Source organism: Narcine bancroftii, chromosome 1, assembly GCF_036971445.1.
Source record: "Narcine bancroftii isolate sNarBan1 chromosome 1, sNarBan1.hap1, whole genome shotgun sequence".
NCBI classification, from domain to species: Eukaryota; Metazoa; Chordata; class Chondrichthyes; order Torpediniformes; family Narcinidae; genus Narcine; species Narcine bancroftii.
In genome coordinates, this window is record NC_091469.1 from 7,487,264 (window position 1) to 7,507,146 (window position 19,883).

At 42.8% G+C, this 19,883-nt stretch overlaps 1 protein-coding gene across 7 annotated transcripts in view; it reads left to right on the forward strand.

The window, feature by feature from the left end:
* Positions 1–19,883, forward strand: part of LOC138755016 (adhesion G protein-coupled receptor L3-like) — a 747,574-nt gene that overhangs the window by 159,698 nt on the left and 567,993 nt on the right. For all 7 annotated transcript variants that reach the window (XM_069920224.1, XM_069920232.1, XM_069920177.1 and 4 more), the window contains exon 2: positions 2,062–2,169. The gene's annotated coding sequence lies outside the window, so the exon portion shown is untranslated. The remainder of the gene's footprint in view (positions 1–2,061; positions 2,170–19,883) is intronic.

The window sequence follows — 19,883 nt, forward strand, 5'->3', positions numbered from 1 at the left end:
AGCCCTTTCCTGCTCACGGTGTCGAAGGCTTTGGTGAGGTCAACAAAGGTGATGTAGAGTCCTTTGTTTTGTTCTCTGCATTTTTCTTGGAGCTGTCTGAGGGCAAAGACCATGTCAGTAGTTTCTCTGTTTGCGCGAAAGCCGCACTGTGATTCTGGGAGAATATTCTCGGCGACACTAGGTATTATTCTATTTAGTAGAATCCTAGCGAAGATTTTGCCTGCAGTGGAGAGCAACGTGATTCCCCTGTAGTTTGAGCAGTCTGATTTCTCGCCTTTGTTTTTGTACAGGGTGATGATGGTGGCATCACGAAGATCCTGAGGCAGTTTACCTTGGTCCCAACAAAGCTTGAAAAACTCATGCAGTTTGGCATGCAGAGTTTTGCCGCCAGCCTTCCAGACTTCTGGGGGGATTCCATCCATACCTGCTGCTTTGCCACTTTTCAGTTGTTCGATTGCCTTATATGTCTCATCCAGGGTGGGAACCTCATCCAGCTCTAGCCTTAGGGGCTGTTGAGGGAGCTGGAGCAGGGCGGAATCTTGGACTGAGCGGTTGGCACTGAAAAGAGATTGGAAGTGTTCTGACCATCGGTTGAGGATGGAGATCTTGTCGCTGAGGAGGACTTTGCCGTCTGAGCTGCGCAGCGGGCTTTGGACTTGGGGTGAGGGGCCATACACAGCCTTTAGAGCCTCGTAGAAACCCCTGAAGTCGCCAATGTCCGCGCTGAGCTGGGTTCGTTTGGCGAGGCTAGTCCACCACTCATTTTGGATCTCCCGGAGTTTGCGCTGAAGATGGCTGCATGCGCGACGGAAGGCTTGTTTCTTCTCTGGACAGGACGGCTTTGTAAGGTGAGCCTGGTGGGCAGCTCGCTTCTTTGCCAGCAGCTCCTGGATTTCCTGGCTGTTTTCGTCAAACCAGTCCTTGTTTTTCCTGGAGGAGAAGCCCAGTACCTCTTCAGTGGATTGCAGTATGGTAGTCTTCAACTGATCCCAGAGGGTTTCAGGGGACGGGTCCGTGAGGCGGGTTGCATCGTCGAGCTTTGCTTTGAGGTTTGCCTGGAAGTTTCCTCTCGCTTCGTCTGACTGCAGGTTTCCAACATTGAACCTCTTTCTGGGGGCTTTATTGTTCCTGGGCTTTGGTTTGAAGTGAAGGTTGAGCTTGCAGCGAACCAGCCGGTGGTCAGTGTGGCATTCCGCGCTAGGCATGACCCTGGTGTGGAGCACATCTCGTTTGTCACTTTCTCGCACCAGGATGTAGTCCAGGAGGTGCCAGTGTTTGGATCGGGGATGCATCCAGGTGGTCTTAAGGCTGTCCCTCTGCTGAAAAAGGGTGTTTGTAATGACAAGCCGCTGTTCTGCGCAGAGGCGCCCATTGTCGTTGCACTTGCCGACGCCATGCTTGCCCAGGATTCCTGGCCAGGTTTCTGACTCTTTGCCGACACGAGCGTTGAAGTCGCCCAGGATGACAACCTTGTCGGCTGTAGGGGTGCATTGGATGAGGTTGCGCAGGTCGGTGTAGAACTTGTCCTTTTCTGCTGGTTCCGCCTGGAGGGTTGGAGCATAGACACTGATGAGGGTGTCTATGCTATATATATCTACTATATATATCTACTATATAAAGCATGCCTCCCTGTGTTCAGTTTGCATTCAATGACAAATATGATTATTTGAAAATACATATTGGTGCAAGTACTGAATTGTTTTAAAATAATTTCATTGTGAAAAGTCACACAAGTATACAAATGGAGATCCATTTATTTTTACATTTTGATTGTATTTCAGAATTATCATGTTAAAATATAATCTTACTGTATATTACTGATTTAGTACTAAATCATATTTTCCCATTGGATTAAGATCTTGGTTAACATGGAAGGATATTGAAATTTCACAAGTAAGTGGAATTTATTTCTGTTACAAAAGTTCACATTATTCAGTGACAAATCTTTGACTTTTAAATTCTTAGATCAAAATGGAGCACATTCTCAATGTTTACATTTTGTGTGTATCTCATTACGTCTGTGTGTGTATAATTAACTTCTGGACTCCTTGTGTTTTTCAGGTGCGTCCCGTCTATCCCAAGACAACTTAACTTCAGCTACTGAGGAATTGATTGGGTGATTTTGATGTTGACCTTTCTGCTTGGCCATTTCAATCATTTGGGATTAAGGTCAGTGTTGCTTGTTGGTACAGCACACGAGAAGCTGAGTGTTTGAAACTAAGACCCCTCTGGAATTGATCAGCAAGAAATATGAGGGTTGGATTTAATAATGAATTGACAAAATGTAAAGTTTTGCTGTAGGCCTTCTATAGATTCTTAACTTTAACATTAGAAGTTCATTCTTTCAACCTGCATGTGTGTAAATTGGCCAGGCAAGGCTAATTGGAATTTCTCTTTCTTTTTGTCATGTCAGGGGAGTTAGTGGAAGTTCATCTCTCTGTTGTTTTATCGCTGTTGATCCCTGAGTCAAAAGTTAGTTGGTGGTAATAGATCTTGGTCTCCCCCAAGATGCAGGAGTTTATATTTGGTCTGGAATGATTCAACTGGATATTTTTTTGGTCCTGATAATTTTAAATTCCTCATGCAAGCACACGCTTGTGCAATTTAAACGGGTTCAATGTTGAAATGCAGATAATCCTAATTATTCTGCAGTTACTCGTTCAAATCTCACAGCTGAGAATCTTCCTTGCATTGCAGGGAAGCAGGCCAACAGGAAACAATACGTAATGGACAAAATGTGCCAAGTACAGTTTGTTCTTAAACTCTTTGAAATCCTGCTGAGAAATATTGGAAATCATTGAAGATTTCAGTTTTGGAGGAAATATTTTGTTTTACCTGTCCTTGGCTATATTTTTGGGATTGAGCCCATGAAGATGGCAAGGATGTGAACTGAATGCTCCATTATTGCTGGAAACTGATCTGAAATGTTCCCTTAAGCTGAGAGAAGCCTAATATTTTATGCAGTTGTGCAAGATGTTCTCTTTAATTAGGGGTCAATTTCTCACAGTTGTTAGCAGGAGCAACAATTTGAATCTGGATTTTTTTTTTGAGACTTCCATGGATTTGGGTTCTCAAACATGAGACTGATCTTTTTTTTATGATGTATAATGTCTTATCGTCAGTCATTCCCAGCAGAGAAATGCAGCAACATTAAACTAATCCAGTATCTGTAAAAAGAAAAAAAACCTGATTTTTTTTTTGTCTGGGCACTCTCCAACAGGATGGCCTTGATATCGATGTCCATTTTCTGCTTTCCCCCTCTCTTCCCTTCCTTTCCCCTGTCTTCTTTCCCTCACTTCTCCACCCTCTTCCCTCTCATTTCATCCAGCCATTCGCCTTCCGCTGCTGGCTGCCGTGCCCTCCCTCCTTTCTCTACCTATTACCACCTGCTTTTGGGACTATGCTCCTCCCCCTGCCCCTCCCACCCTTACCTCTTGGTTCAGATGCCTGCCGACATTTTTTCATACCTCAAGCCCGAAATGTCGGTTATGTATCTTTATCTTTGCTATATAAAGAACACTGTTTGACCTGCTGAGTTTCTCCAGCATTGTTTTTATTTCAACCATGGTGTCTGCAGACTTTCATGTTTTACACCTGTAACTCCAAGTTCTTTGTGAATTGGAAGTATGTTTTCAGCTTCTTCCTTGGTGAGGGTTTAGTAATCTGCACTCTTCTAATATTTTCCATTGGTTGTCCATTTCTTCTTTGCCACGTTTGCAAAATAGATCAGCCCCTGGGTTACTGGGGTCATCATTTAAAATGATCGGAATATCAGAACATCTGAATGGAAAGGAAGATAACTATTAATCAATAGAATCAGAGAGCATTTCAGCACAGAAACAGGCCATTCTAGTTTGTTCTAAACCATTTTTCTGCCTAGTCCCACTGACCTGCACCATTCAGAGCCCTCCATATCTCTCCCATCCATGTGCCCACTGAAAATTCTTAAATGTTAACTTTGAGCCTGCTTTCACCACTTCAGCTGGCAGCTCATTCTACACTCCCACCACTATCTGTGTGAAGGAGTTCCCCCTTATGATCCCCCTAAACTTTTCCCCTTTCACCCTTAACCCATGTCCTCTAGTTTGTATCTCACCTCCTGCAGTGGAAAAAGCCTATCAACATTTACTCGATCTCTCTCATAATTTTAAATACTTCTATCAAATCTCCCCTCATTCTTCTACGCTCCGGGAATAAAGTCCATATCTGTTTGACTGTTCTTTGTAACTTATTTGCTGAAGTTCAGGCAACATCCTAGTAAATCTTCTCTTCACTGCTTCTATCCTACTGATATCTTCCCTGTAGTTAGGGGACCAAAACTGTACACAATACTCCAAATTTGACCTGACCAATGTCTCAAACAATTTTACCATAACATCCCAGCTCCTATATTCAACGCTTTGATTTATGAAGGCCAATATGCAAAAAGCTCGCTTTACAACCCTATCTTCCTGTGACACTGCTTTCAGGGAATTATGTATCTGTATTTCCAGATCTCTTTGTTCTACTGACTCTTCAGTGCCCTGCCAGTCACTGGTTTGTCTTTCCAAAATACAACACCTCACACTTGTTACATTAACTTCCATATTTCAGGCCATTTTTTTTCAGTTAATCCAGATCCTTCTGCAAGATTGGTAGATCATCTTCGCTGTCCACAGCACCTCCAATTAGTGTCATCTGCAAACTTGCTGATTCAATTTACAACATTATCATTCAGATCATTGATATGGATGACAAACAACAGTGGTCCTAGCACTGATCCCTAAGGCACAGCATTAGTCACAGGCCTCCAGACTGAGAAGCAATCATCCACCACAACACTTTGACTTCTCCCATCCAGCCACTGTCAAATACAATTCACCACTTCACCATGCATACCGAATGTCTGAACTTTCCTGACTAACCTCCCAAATGGGACCTTGTAAAAGGCTTTACTAAAGTCCATGGAGCTTTTTACTTAATTTAGTTACATTACTTTCCTTCATCATCTTTCCTGATAACCTCATAGGAAAATTCTAGTTAACCCAACTACAATGAATGAAGCTATGCTGACTGTCCCTAATCAGTCCCTGGCTATTCAAATATGTGTATATCTGATCTCTTAGTACACCTTCCAATAATTTACCTACTACTGATGTCAGGCTCACCAGCCTATAATTTTCAGGGTTACCTTTGGAGCCATTTTACACAATGGAACAAAGTGAGGTGCTTTCCAATCTTCAGGCATCACACCTGAGGCTAAGGACATTTTAAATATTTCTGCCAGAGCCTCTGTAATTTCTCCACTAGCCTCCCTCAAGGTCTGAGGGAATATCTTGTCAGGCCCTGGGGATTTATCCACCCTTATTTGCTTTAAGACAACAACCACTTCCTCCTCTTTAATCTGTATAGATTCTATGACCACACTGCTTGTTTTTCTTACTTCCCCACAATGCTGTGCCCATTTTCCTGAGGGAATACCAATGCAAAAAAAAAAGCATTTAAGATCTCCCCCATCTCTTTTGGTTCCTTACAAAGGGACCAATTTTGTCCCTCACTATTCTTCTGCTCTTAAATACCTGTAGAAACCTTTAGGATTTTCCATTACATTGTCTGTCAGAGCAACCACATGTCTTCTTTTATCCTTCCTCATTTCTTTCTTTAGATTTTCCTTGCTTTTTCAAACTCCTCAAGTACCTCATTTGCTCCATGTTGCCTATACCTGTTGTACACCTCTCACTTCTTCCAAACCAGATCCCCAATACGCTTGAAAACCAAAGTTCCCTCTGCCTGTTGACTGGCATTCTGACTGGAACATGCAAACTCTGTTCTCTCAAAATTTCACATTTCACTTTCTTCGCATGTCCTTGTCTGGAAACAACTTATATCAATACACGCGTTCTAGAACCTATCTCATTTCCTCAAAATTGGCCATTTTCCAATTTAGAATCTCAACCCGAGGCCCAGACCTATTCTTTTCCATAATTAACTTGAAACTAATGGCATTATGATCACTGGATCCAAAAAGTTTCCTGCACATACTTCTGTCACGTGTCCTGTCTTTTTCCCAAATAGGAGATCCAGTATTGCACTCTCTCTCGTTGGTACCTGTATATTTTATTGATTTGGAAAACTTTCCTGAATACATTTTCCAACCTTTGAGCCATCCAGCCCTTTTACAATATGGGAATCAATATGTAGAAAGTTAAAATCTCCTACTATCACAACCTTCTGTTTCCTGCAGCTGTCTGCTATCTCGCTACAGATTTTCTCATCTAAATTCTTGTTAACTATTGGGTGGTCTATCATACAACCCCATGAGTGTCATCGTGCCTTTTCTGTTCCTCAGCTCCACCCATAACACCTCAGTAGACAAGCCCTCTGGTCTGTCCGTCCTGAAAACAGCTGTAGGAGAAAATCTAAATGAATGAGAAAATAAGTAAGAGAAAATCTTAAAAAAGATAAAATCCCAAAATAATACCAGAAAATATGCTCCGTTTGTCTTCCAACTGAATATACCTAATCTGCTGAATGTTTCCAGAACTTTCTCTTTACATTTTATCCTGAATCCATTCAGTATGAATCAAATGTTCCTTTTTTGTCACGTAATATTACATAAAAATATAATACACACAATATACTTCAGCTTTTGTCTGCCTTAAGGCATCAAAGAGTCACGACGAACACTGCTCAATACCCCTTCAGAGACCCTGAGTGTCCGTGGGTTCATCTCCAATGCTCCTGCATCTCTGAAGCCGCACAGACTCCTCTTCAAATCGTTAGCAGCCTGAACTCCAGGTCCAGACCTCTGAGGTGATCAGGAAGCCTTTGTTCTGATACCTGGTTCCATGAGCCAGACTCCAGCATCCCACAGCTGAAATGGGTCCTTCAGCCACTGAGTCGCTCGCTGGTCTGCTGCAGTGATCACCGTCCTGAAGGGATGTCTCGTGGCATTCTATCTAAAATATTAACCTGGTATTGTATTTAACTCAGTGTTTCAGTCATGTGTCACGTTATGCCTGGTGGCACAATGGGAAGGATTCTTCTGAGAGCAGTCTAACAGTCTTTTTATAAAAATGGAATGAGTATCAAGCTAAGGCAGTATGATCCAGCCTGACAGAACTGGGGTAAAGAGTATCTTTAAACCTGTTGATGCACTATTTCACACTCTTGAGCCTTCTTGATGACAGGAGGGGTAAGAGAGTGTGCGTTAGATGTGGTGGGTACTTCAGATTGTCCGCTGCCTTTCCTTGACAGCGGGAGATGTAAATGGAGGGGTTTTGGTTGTTTTAAGCTACATTCACCACCTTCTGCAGCTTCTTCTAATATTGACCCGATTGCCACGAGCAATCTGCTGGAGGAACTCGGTGAGTTGAGCATCAGCATTTTTTTGATGAAGGGCTATGACCCAGAACCACGGCCCTCACTGAATCTATTTGACCTGCTGCTTCAGTTTCCAGCGTCTGCAGTCTCTGGTGTATTTCCAGCTCCCAGAGAATTCTGTGATTGCATGCAGCACAAATGCATTGGATGGTCTACCACCTGTTTCGGTTGTAGCAACATGCAACAGTATACCTTCTTTCTGTTCCTTTTCCCTGCATGAACTCTGTACAGTGAAGAAGTGTGATCATAATGTAAAATGAAGGTATTGAAGATTATTGCTCCAAGCTTACTGTTAAACTTTAAAGTGTTGTGAATGGATGAGTTTCTTTTTTTTTGAAATCTTTTGTTTCTTTTGGAATGATAATGAAGACAGTAGGTTTGATGTCATACATATTATACAATGTATATATGCACTGAGAATCATAGTTGCTGCAACCAAAGAGAAAAATCAGAAGGTCTGCAGAGTATCTTAGTAATTGCTCCATTAATTATACAAGTTGTTAGTGTGTTTGGAGTTGTTGGGGACTGCGGCAAGTCAGAATTTCAGAGTTTATTGTACTAGTGTGTGACAGTAAACCATTAATTCATTCTAATCCTCTCAGCTTTTCCCCATGGCGCATGCCTCTCCTTCCCTATCCCTATCCCAATCTTTTTGCCCTACGTTACTTGTGGAGTGGAGATCTTGGGTCTGAGGTGGTCTCTCTCCCGTCACTTGGAGAATCAAAAAAAAACTTTTGACAAAAAGCCAGGTATCATGTTGGCGCTGGCCACATTGTAATGGAGCTAATCGCACACATGTGTGAACCATGTTCTATTAGATCTGGTTCATTTCAATGTTTCCGCATGCCTTGATATTCAATAGTAATGAAGTAATTTAAGAAGTAAACTGCAAAATTGGAAAAAAAAAGTCAGGAATAATGAAAACAAAATCTATAGACATACAAGACAGCAGGTGATGGAATCTAGAGCAAAAATCAAACTGCTGAAGAAACTTTGAGGGTCAGGCAGCATCTGAAGAGACTGAAGAGATTATCCTTTTGATTGGTGTTTCCATTTGACTGACCGAGTTCCTGCAGCAGTTTGTATTTTGCACACAATCCAAATCAGTACTGGCAGATTGGGAAATAGCTTCTTCTTGCAGGCTGTGAGATTGATGAACAATAGATATCCTGTAACAGATGTAATTGATTATTTGGTACTGTGCATTGTGTGTGCACCATGGTCTGGAGAAATGCAGTTTTGTTTTGCTGTACATATACAATCAGATGATAATAAACTTGAGCACAATTTAGAGAAGTCACTCAATCAAGAAAGGTTGCAGATGCTAGGGTTGAGTACCTGGCCTGGTACATGCATTTGAAACGTTGGTGACACACATGACAAAGGGCACAGGCCCAAAACGTTGGTTACCCTTTACTTCCTATGGATGCTGCATGACCTACTGAGTTTCACCAGTATGTTTGAATATTGGAGAAATCGCTTCTTTTTTCCAGCATGTTTCCTGTAGCAGTAAAAACTCAATTTAGATGCTCGCGATTCCAGTGCCAGCACGAACATCAACCTCCAGCTGCGTCAGCAGTCATTTTACGGACTCGTACCTGGCAAAAATTGGTCAGCAGGTTTGGGCACACGTATGCTTCAGTTCTGAATATTGATAAGCCTTCAGTAAATGCTAAGATTTTGCCATCGAACTGCCAGCAGGTCATTGGTTGTGAACTTTATTCTTTTCTTTCATATGTTTCTCTTGAACCTGCCCTGAAGTTCTGTATTGCAACTGGAAAACTGGCTCGAGGGAAAATCAGATTTATTGACTTTTTTTCCAATATTTTTAATATATTGGTTTGTACCCACTCAATGCAATGAGCACTCAACCAGAAATCATGCTTTGTTATATCAATCACCTCAAGATCTGTGAGGTGGGTGATTAATTCCTTCAAAAAAAAAGGAAGTCTTCTTGGACCGGGGGACATCTCATTGAATCTGGAGAAGCTGATAAAGATATAAAATGGACTACCAGTTTTTTTTTTGGATTTTATTCTGCTATTGATATCTGATTGTATTTATGAATTGAATTAGAATCAGAATTTATTGTCATGAACATGGCAGGATATTTGATGTTTTGTGGCAGCATTATGGGGTAAATATTGCAATCTTCTTTGGCTTGGCTTCGCGGATGAAGATTTATGGAGGGGGTAATGTCCACGTCAGCTGCAGGCTCGTTTGTGGCTGACAAGTCCGATGCGGGACAGGCAGACACGGTTGCAGCGGTTGCAAGGGAAAATTGGTTGGTTGGGGTTGGGTGTTGGGTTTTTCCTCCTTTGTCTTTTGTCAGTGAGGTGGGCTCTGCGGTCTTCTTCAAAGGAGGTTGCTGCCCGCCGAACTGTGAGGCGCCAAGATGTACGGTTTGAGGCGATATCAGCCCACTGGCGGTGGTCAATGTGGCAGGCACCAAGAGATTTCTTTAGGCAATAAGATATTACTATATTACAATTAAAAATAAATAAATGAGTACAAATATATGAGAAAGTGAGATAGTGTCTGTGGTTCATGGTCCCTTCAGAAATCTGACAGCAGAGGGGAAAGAAGCTGTCCTTGTGCCACAAGGTGTTTGTCTTCAGACTCCTGTCCCTCCTTCCCAAAGGTAGCAGAGTGAAGAGGGCATGTCCTGGGTGGTGGGGGTCCTTGAGGATGAAGGCTGCTTTCTTAAGACACTACCTCTTATAGATGGCCTCGATGGAGAGGACACTGATGCCTGTGATGGCAGAGTTTGAAACATTCTGCAATTTTTGTTCTTGTCCTGAGCATTGGCACCTCCATACAACCAGTCAGCATGCTCTACATGGTACACATGTAGAAATTTGTCAGAGTCTTTGATGATATGTGAAATCTTAAACTCAAGAAGTATAGCTGCTGGCAAGCCTTCATGATTGCACTGACATGGAGGCCACAAGACAGATCCTCAGATGTTGACACCCAGGAACTTGAAGTTCTTAACCCTTTCCACTGTTGGCCCCTTGATGGTAGAATTGTGGATTCTGGATGGTGTAATTGTAGGTATGAAGAAAATTTTTACACTTGAAAATTGCTCACCTTTCTGAGAATTGATGGGTTCAGGGTGAACATTCGTATGTGAAATGTATGCATAATCAAGGAATGCACGGGACTCTTCCTTCTTCTTGCTTTAATGGCTTTGAGAGGTTGCTTATGGCCAGAATTAACATGTCCGTAAAGGACGGGACCAACTGCAATTCTTCCATTGTCACAATTGCTCCACTGGCTCTCCACTCAGCACTGGATCACTTGGACAACAGCAACTTGTACATACGGCTGCTCTTCATCAACTACAGCTCCGCCTACAACACCATTATTCCCCTTATACTGATCAACGAGCTCCAAACTATAGGTCTCTGCACTCCCCTCTGCAACTGATCCTGACTTCAGTCAGCAAGAATCGCAAATAACCTCTCCACATTGACGATCAGCTCAAGGATGCTTGCTTAGCCCACTGCTCAGCTCACTGTACACCCATGATTGTGTGGCCAGGCACATTGCAACGCAAACTACTAATTTGCCAATGATACCACGGTTATCTGCAAAATCAGTCGGCAACGAGGAAGCGTAAAGGAGGGATCAGCTCATTGAGTAGTGTCACAACAACAACTTTGCACTCCATGTTGGGAAAGCCAAGGACGTGATTGTGGACTTCAGGAGGAAGCCAGTAGAACACAAGCTAGTCCTCATAGAGTGGTCAGCACTGGAGAGGGTCAAGATCTTCAAATTTATGGGTGTCAACATCTCTGAGGATGGGTCTTCGAGTTTCTTTGTCGATGCAATCACGAAGAAGGCTCACCAGTGGCTATACTCTGAATATGAGGATTCAGTAGGTCACTGAAGACTCTCAAAAACTACAGGTGCACTGTGGAGAGCATTCTGGGTGGTTGCATCACTGCCTGGAATCGAGGTGCCTACAGTCAGGACTCTTTTCCCCCCCTCCTCTTCCCCCCCCTCCTCTTCCCCCCCTCCTCTTCCCCTCCTCCTCTTCCCCCCTCCTCTTCCCCCCTCCTCTTCCCCCCTCCTCTTCCCCCCTCCTCTTCCCCCCTCCTCTTCCCCCCCTCCTCTTCCCCCCCTCCTCTTCCCCCCCTCCTCTTCCCCCCCTCCTCTTCCCCCCCTCCTCTTCCCCCCCTCCTCTTCCCCCCCCTCCTCTTCCCCCCCTCCTCTTCCCCCCTCCTCTTCCCCCTCCTCTTCCCCCCCTCTTTCCCCCCCTCTTTCCCCCCTCTTTCCCCCCCCTCTTTCCCCCCCCTCTTTCCCCCCCCTCTTTCCACCCCTCTCCTTCTCCCCCCCCATGAGTGGGTTGTTAGGACTGCAGTGATGCTTTGGCACGGCACTATTCCCACTCATGTCAAAATGTCAGGGAATTGATCTGCAGTCCAAAAGTACAGCTTGCAATCTTGGCTGATAATTTGGTGCAGTACTGACAGGTGTCCTTTCAGTGATTAAACTATCTATCCTGAGATTAACGTGGCAACTCTTGAAGCTCTCTCCTCTAACTCTGGCCAACATTTAACATTCACGAGCAAATCAGGTTAATGAGGCATCTTCTAAAATAAAATTGGTCTGTGTGGATTTTGATTACTGTTCCAATAGAGGAACAGAATGCTTAAGGAAGAATTTTAAGCCTGCCATTAATGATTGCTGTCATGCTGTCCTGACACAGGTTTGACCAGCACTACTCATGGATTGTTGTGCCCATGTCTGTCTCCCATCTTTCCTTTGCCTTGTCTAAGCTTGACTTTGGGATCTCACTTTGGTATAGGAGATACATCCTCAAGATAAACTTGCATGTATACTCCCTTCAAATTAGAATCATGGTTGGTGCAATATAATTTCTTTCATCAACTGTACCTCGCATCAAAAAAAATTACAAAAATCTAATTTAGACGTTTCAGAAATGTGCTTTAGGAGTGGTGTGGAAATTAGAACTTCTTTATCCATTCAACCTGGCTTTGTACAAAGATGAGATCCTTCTGGGGGGACCTGGGGGACATTCTGAAAAAAATTTACAAAGGTGGATTTTCCATGGGATTTGGAATTCTAACTTCTGGGTAACATAATGGACGTGAGTTTTAAACTGTCCGGTTACCAAATTCAGTTTGTGAAGGTCGCCTTGTCGGTAACCAGGAAATGTATAGTGGTTACCTGGAAGTCTGACTCCAAACTAAATTTTACACGATGGATACGGAGGTACAGAGTTGTATTCCCCTGGAGAAAATCTTGTACAATTTAAGGAGGAAATGTGACACATTGATTGGGGTATGGCAGTCTTATCTGCAACATATAGGCACACTGATGTAGTTACTCCCTTTCTAAATAGAAGAAAGGTAAAAGTCTGTTTTAATTGTGGAACGACTGAGATAAATGAAGTGGGTTGGGCTGCAGACAATTTCATTTCATTTTACTTTGTTACTCTGGGTTTATATTTTGTTCCTTTAAAGGTTGGTGACTATAGATTTTTGGTGGTTTACATAATCTTTTCCTTGCGGTATTAAGGTATGGGAGGGAAGGGAGGGGGTGGGCGGGGTGGGGAATGAAGCTTGAAACAATACATCATTGTTGAGAAAGTTGTACTGTTTTGGATTTGTGTGAGTCTTAGAAAATCAAAAATAAAATATTTAAAAAAAACATTTTAAGCCTTGAAGCCCTGAGAGCTGATTGACAATAGGGGTGTCATTGGAAAGGATAAAGAGACCAGAACTGGAGAACTTGTTTCTCGGCATTGCTCCAGCATGGATGTGGAGGGATTTCAAAGCAAAGAGGAGAATTTTAGCATCCAAATTTTCCTCAGCTTCCACTCAGTACAAGTCAGCAAGTTCAGGGGTGATTGGTCTGCTGCACTTTAGCCATGGAAGTGGAGTTTAGGGTGATTTCAGTTTTATGGAGAAGTGAGTGATGAAGGCTACTGGGTGTTGTGTTGGAAGACAGAGATGGAAATGTATGGATACGAGGGTGGTAGCAACTGACAAATCGAGACTAAAGCAGAGCTGGATGGAGTTAATCTTCAAGGAATTTAGTTGGAGAGGTTCACTGTGTCCCTACTTTTGGATAGGAGATAAGCAATCTGAATATTCAAGGATAGTGGAGGTAGCAGGAGAGCTGGTGATTTTAAGCAAAATTGTAACAGCTTTTAGTGGAATTAAACAAGAAAATCTGCAGACACTAGGGTCAAGTGCTATAGATGAATGTGCTGGAGAAACTCAGCAGGTCACACAGTGTCCTTAGGAAGTTAAAAAAAAAAGGGCAAACAACGTTTCGGGCCTGAGCCCTTCGTCAGAAAACTTTACTGAAGAACCTACCTACATTGGTTCCCCTTTGTTTCCTGTATGAATGTTGAGTTTGGATCCATCAGGCAGATGCAGCGTGGATTCGGCAAAGAAGTCATGTTTGACAACTTACTGGAGTTCTTTGAGGATAGAATGAGTGTGAGATAGAGGGAAGCAGATGGATGTTGTTTACCTGGATTTCCAGAAGGCATTCGATATAGGTGCCGTCTAAAAGACGTGCAGAAGATAAAGATGCATAGATTTCGGGGTGATATATTAGCATGGATAGAGGACTGGCTACCCAATAAAAATTAGAGTTGGGATACAGTGGTGTTTTTCTGGTTGGCAATCAGTGGTGAGTGGCGTGCTGCAGGGGCTGTTGCTGGGCCCACAGCTGTTCATGATATACATTAACGATCTGGAAGAGCAGAGTTCATTGTTATCTAAATTTGCTCATGACAATAAATTGAGTGGAAAAGCAAATTGTGCAGAGGATATGGATAGTCTGCAGAGAGAAAGAGGTGGGTTAAGAGAGTGGGCAAGGGTCTGGCAAATGGAATATAATGTGGTAAATGTGAGGCTAACCACTTGGAAGGAAAAATGGAAGATCAAATTATTATTTAAATGGCAAGTGATTGTAGCATGTGCTGTGCAGAAGGATTTGTGCATGGATGGCAAAAGGTTGGTTTGCAGGTGCAACAGACTTATCAAGAAGGCAAATGGAATGTTGGCCTTCATTGCTAGAGGGATTGAATTTAGGAACAGGGAGGTTCTGCTGCGACTGTGCAAGGTACTGGTGAAGCTGCATCTGGTTCTGTGTGCAGTGCTGGTCTCCTGACTTGAAGAATGTACTGGCTTTGGAGGCAGAGCAGAGGAAGTTCACCAGGTTGATTCCAGAGATAAAGGGGTTATCTTAGAAGGAGAGATTAACTTGTCTGGGACTGTACTCACTGGAATTTGGAAGAATGAGAGGGGATCTTATTGAAACTTATGAAAGGTATAGATAAGTTAGATGTGATCTTATTGAAACTTTTACAATTTAGCAAGATGCAGGAAAAGTGTTTCTCCTGACTTGAGTTGTTAAGGACCATTTGGCACTGAAACTAGAAGTATCTTTATGCAGATGGTTATTTATTCGTCCACCTATCTTTATCTATCAATTTATGAAGTCATTTATTTATTTCCATGGCAGGGGAGTCGAGGACAAAAGGGCACAACTTTATGATAAAAGGGCATCAATTAAAAGATATGCAGAAAAATCTATTTTGTCTGATGGTCACAAGTCTGTGGAACTTGTTGCCCCAGGCTGCTATGGAAGTGAGGACATTGGGTGTATTTATGGCATAGATTGACAGGTTGATTAATCAGGGCATCAAGGGTAACAGGGAGAAAGCCAGGGAGTGGGGCGGAGTGGATGTATCAGCTCATGATTAGAATGGTGGAGCAGTCTCAAAGGACCAATGGGTCTACTTCTGCTCCTATATTTTGTGAAACTTTGGAATTATCTCTACATCTCGGCTGAGGAAGGTCAATTGGTGGATCAGTTTCTGCATGTTCAGGGAATTGAGAGATCTTAGGGAGGGTGCAGGGAAAGAGTTGAGGAAGAAGATCCACCATGATTTGGTGACCAATGGAACAGGCAGGAAGGAGCATCTTCATGCTCCAGCTTTCTCTCTCCCCATGAAAGTCTGTCCCTCTTGCCACATTTGAAAATGATAAAATCTTAATCATGCATTGTAAAAGGATTAAAAACGATTTTCCAACACTTGCACAACAGGAAGGGTGCAAATGCTGGAATCTGGTACAACACACAATCTCCTGGAGAAACTCCAAGGGTTGAACAGCATCAATCCTGATGAAGGGTTTTGGCCTGAAACATTGATAATTCATTTTTCTCCCACTGATGTTGTACGACTTGCATGTCTACGTTACTGCTGTTTTTAAAATCACCTTCCTCCCTCAGTCACTGCCCCTGAACTAGATCGAGTGGAGACACAGCATCTGCATCTTTATGATTTTTCTGGCACAATTCTGGGAATGCTCAGATCAGATTCATAACAGACTTGTCATTAGTACATACAAAAAAATCACAAATGTAGATAAGGAAGCAATGAAGAGGGGGTGTAGAGGAGATTTACCCGGATCTTGCCTAGATTGGAAAACAAGTCTTATGATGCAAGGTTAGCAGAGCTTGGACTTTTCTCTCTGGAAAGTAGAAGGATGATAGAGATCTACAAGATTATGAGAGGCACAGAGAGGATGGACAGCCAGCATTTGTTTTCCAGGGCAAGATCAGCAAACACCCGAGTTAAGGGAGGGAAGTTTAGGGGAGACATCATTATTTACACAGAGAGCTGTAAGTGCCTGGAAAGCTGGTGAGAATGGTGGTAGAGGTTGAAAGATTGGGGGCATTTAAGAGAGACAGGCACATAGATGAAAGAAAAATGGAGGGTTATAGGAAGGGGATGGTTCAGTACTTTTGTTGAGAAAGGAATATATGGGTTGGCACTGCGGCTTGTACTGTTCTCTGTTCTACAACCTTGACGTTCTTTTTCCTGTGGGCGAGGCAGAATTACCACTTATTGATAGTATTCTTGGGCTTTTGGATGTTGTTGCTCTGTCAGAGGAGCAGACACAAGTTTATGCATTGTTTTCTGACACCGAGGCCAGTGAATGCTGCACATCCTTGTGGATCAGCTGGTGTCCATCAGGAATCATTTGGGCTAGTTGTGGATTGGAGATTGACTTCTGCTTTGGCCCATAGTGACCACAGATGTGGGGAGTCTCATTACCTCCTGCGCTCCTTCTCCCATGCCTTGATGGTATTTCAGAATTATCAAAGTCGTTATTTAATGTGTGAATTGACAGAAAATGTATGTGAAGTTGCAGAGCCAAGTCCTGGCAGGATTGGACTTGGCTTGACATCATGGAATAACTAAGTGATGCTCACAAGTTGAGAAGTGCCATGCATAAGAAATAACCTTATGGATGAGTAGCAAAGGCTGTGGTAGCTGTGCAGCCATAATTCATTGTGTTAGTGTCTTTTGGGGGAGAAGGATAAAGCAAAGCATTGTGTTTTCCTTGATTGCCTTTGGGGGCTGGGGAATATTTACAGGGAACATTTCCACTTGTGGCTCTGCAGGTGGGGTTTCTAGTAAGTTGGTGCACAGGCTGTGGAAACAATAAGCTTTCACATCTGTGTTATTTTGAATGAAAGGCAGCAAGAAGAAAAAAAAAACAAGCTCTGTTGAACCTGAATTTGAAGTTGAAATTCTGCAGCAAATGACAGGTCTGTCGACATTTGACAATCATGTCAGCTTTGTATTTTGGATATAACTTGTAATAAATTGCTAAATTAGCTGCTCCAGTGAGCTGAACAAAATGAGGGTGGGACTCCGGGCATGAGGGGCAGATGTAACGCCTCTCTTGGCATGAGCAAGGTCCTTTGATCAGACCTCCAAGGGCACTGACCTGTATTCACCGCACAACAATGATCATTTTCCTTCCTGAGAAGTTGCTTGCTGTGCAATGCATTGTAACATTTTTTATTGAACAAAACTTTTTTTTGATGGTTTGAGGTGTCAGCTGCTATACCTTTTATACAATATCTAGAGTTGTATTTGGACCGCTGGTGTTCCTGATAAAAGAGGTACAACTGGAAAATTTGCCTAGAGCAGTGAATGAAATTATGTCCAAAAAATGTGATAATTTTCCCCCTAAAGCTAATGTTCTCCATCTGCACCTCCCATTGGAAGCATCACAGCTTATCTGGATGAAGAACCTAACAAAGTGCATATGTTTTTCTTTCAGCTGTAGTCCATTGCAGATCTAATGGCAGAGAATGGGTAATTTAAAACACTTAATTGTTCAACACCATCTGCTATCTCTGGGGAATGCTGATGACGTGACCATTGCCTGGTTGATTCCATATTGAAGCTGGGAGATGTCAAGGGACAATTGAGTGAAAGCTCCTTTCATTGAAATGAAATGACAATGCAGATGGGACATGAAATAAAACGTTGTTTGGTTCAGGGTCAGCTGCTCAGAATTTGAAATGGGCATTGGGTTATTGGCGGATTATGAACTGGAAACATCTCCAGCCCCTCTCTTTTTCGTTGGTTCGGTTGGGAGCTTATTGCCAAATGCACAGCCTCCAGTATAAATTATGCACCATTTACATGGAAAGCTCATTACTTTCTCCACACTAGACTTGGGTGGATTATTTGTAATGGTGTTATGTGCTTCATGATTTTTGAATAAATTGATTTCTTCTTTATTTAGTTTCAGACACCAACCTATTAAAGGAAAAAAAAGGCACATCATGTTCCTATTGCAAAGTAATGCTTGTTGAAGGAGGCAGGTGTTTGCTGTTTGTGGCTTGGAGGTTTAGAACATATAAATGTACAGAACAGTAGAGGCCCTTCAGCCCACAATGTTATTCCAACCTAATAACCTCCTCTAACAATTGCCTGGAATTTCCCTGCCGTGTAACCCTCCATTTTTCTCTGTTCCATGTACCTTAATAGTCTCTTAAAAGATTCCATTGTCCCTGCCTCCATCACTGTTGGTGGCAACACATTCTATGTATCTACGACACGGTGTGAAAAACTTGCTCCCAAGCCCATTTAAAACTATGCCTCCTCTCGTTAGTCATTTCTGCCTAGGAAATTCCTCCGGCCATCCACACCATCAATGCCTCTCTTTATTTTGTATCCTCCATCGCTCCGAGGAGAAAAAATCAAGTTCACTCAACCTATTCTCATAAGGCGGGCTCTCCAATCCAGGCAGAAGCATGGAAATAACCTCTGCACCCTCTCCATAGCATCCAGATCCTTCCTGTGGTGAGGAGACCAGAACTAAACACAGCATTGCAAATGAGGTGAAACTGTGGTCTTATACAGCTGCCACATTACCTCATGGCTCTTCAACTCCATCCTACAGTTTATTAGGTCAATGCACCATTTGCCTTCTTAACAAGACAATCAACACCTACTGCAGCTATGAGTTTCTTGTGGCCGCGGATCCCAAGATCTCTTCTCCAACACTACTATACTGCCTTCAAATTTTTACTACTGAAAAAAACTACTACAGACTTTTCTGGGTTAAACTCCATCTGCTACTTCTCAGCTCAGTTCTGCAACTGATTAATGTCAGATTTATTGTTAGAGTACATGAATGACATCACATACAACTCTGAGATTCCTTTTTTCCCTGCAGATGAGGCAGAAAGACTATTTAACTGATGGTGAAAAACGACTCTACACAGCATATACATGTAAACAAATAAAGAACTGTAAACAGATAATGAATGTAAACGAACGGTGCAACACAGAGAGAATTTTTAAAAAATCAATAATATGCACATTAGAGCTCTTAAATGAGTCCCTGATTGAGTTTGTTGTTGAGGAATCTGGTGATGGAGGGGTAGCAGCTGTTCCTGAACCTGGTGGTGTGAGTCTTGTCGAAGTTCTTGATGGTGGGGAGGGTTTTGCCTGTGATGTCCTGGGATGTGCCCACTTCCTTTTGAAGGGCTTTATGCTCAGAGGTATTGGTGTTCCCATACCAGACCGTGATGCAGCCGGTCAGCACATATTTCACCACACAGCTGTAGAAATTTGTCAGTGTTTCTGGGTCATACCAAACCTCCGTAAATTCTTGAAGTAGAGGTGCTGACGTGCTTTCTTCATGCCATTAACGTGTGGGTCCAGGACAGATCCTCCGAGAACTTAAATTTGCTCACCTTCCCTACCTGTGATCCTCCAATGTTCTTTGGTTTTTCCTTCCTGAAGTCAACAATCAGCTTCTTAGTTTTGGTGACATTGTGTGCAAGGTTGTTGTTGGTGCACCATTCAGGCAAGTTGTCAATCTTCCTCCTGTTTGCTGACTCATCACCTTTCTTTATACAACCCACTACCATGGTATTATCAGCAAATTTGCATGGAGTGTTACTGTCAGACTGAGCCACACAATTATACGTATAAAGTGAGAAGAGCAGGGGGCTAAGAATGCAACCCAGTGGTGCTCTGGTACTGATGGAGATTGTGGAGGAGATGTTCTTGCGAATCCTCACTGATTGTGGTCTGGAGGTGAGGAAATCTATGATCCAATTGCACAGTGGGGTGTTGAGTCATTATCCCTAGAATAGCCTTGACTAAATCTCACTGGTCCTGGTGACTTTCCTAACTTAAAGCTTTTCAAAAGCTC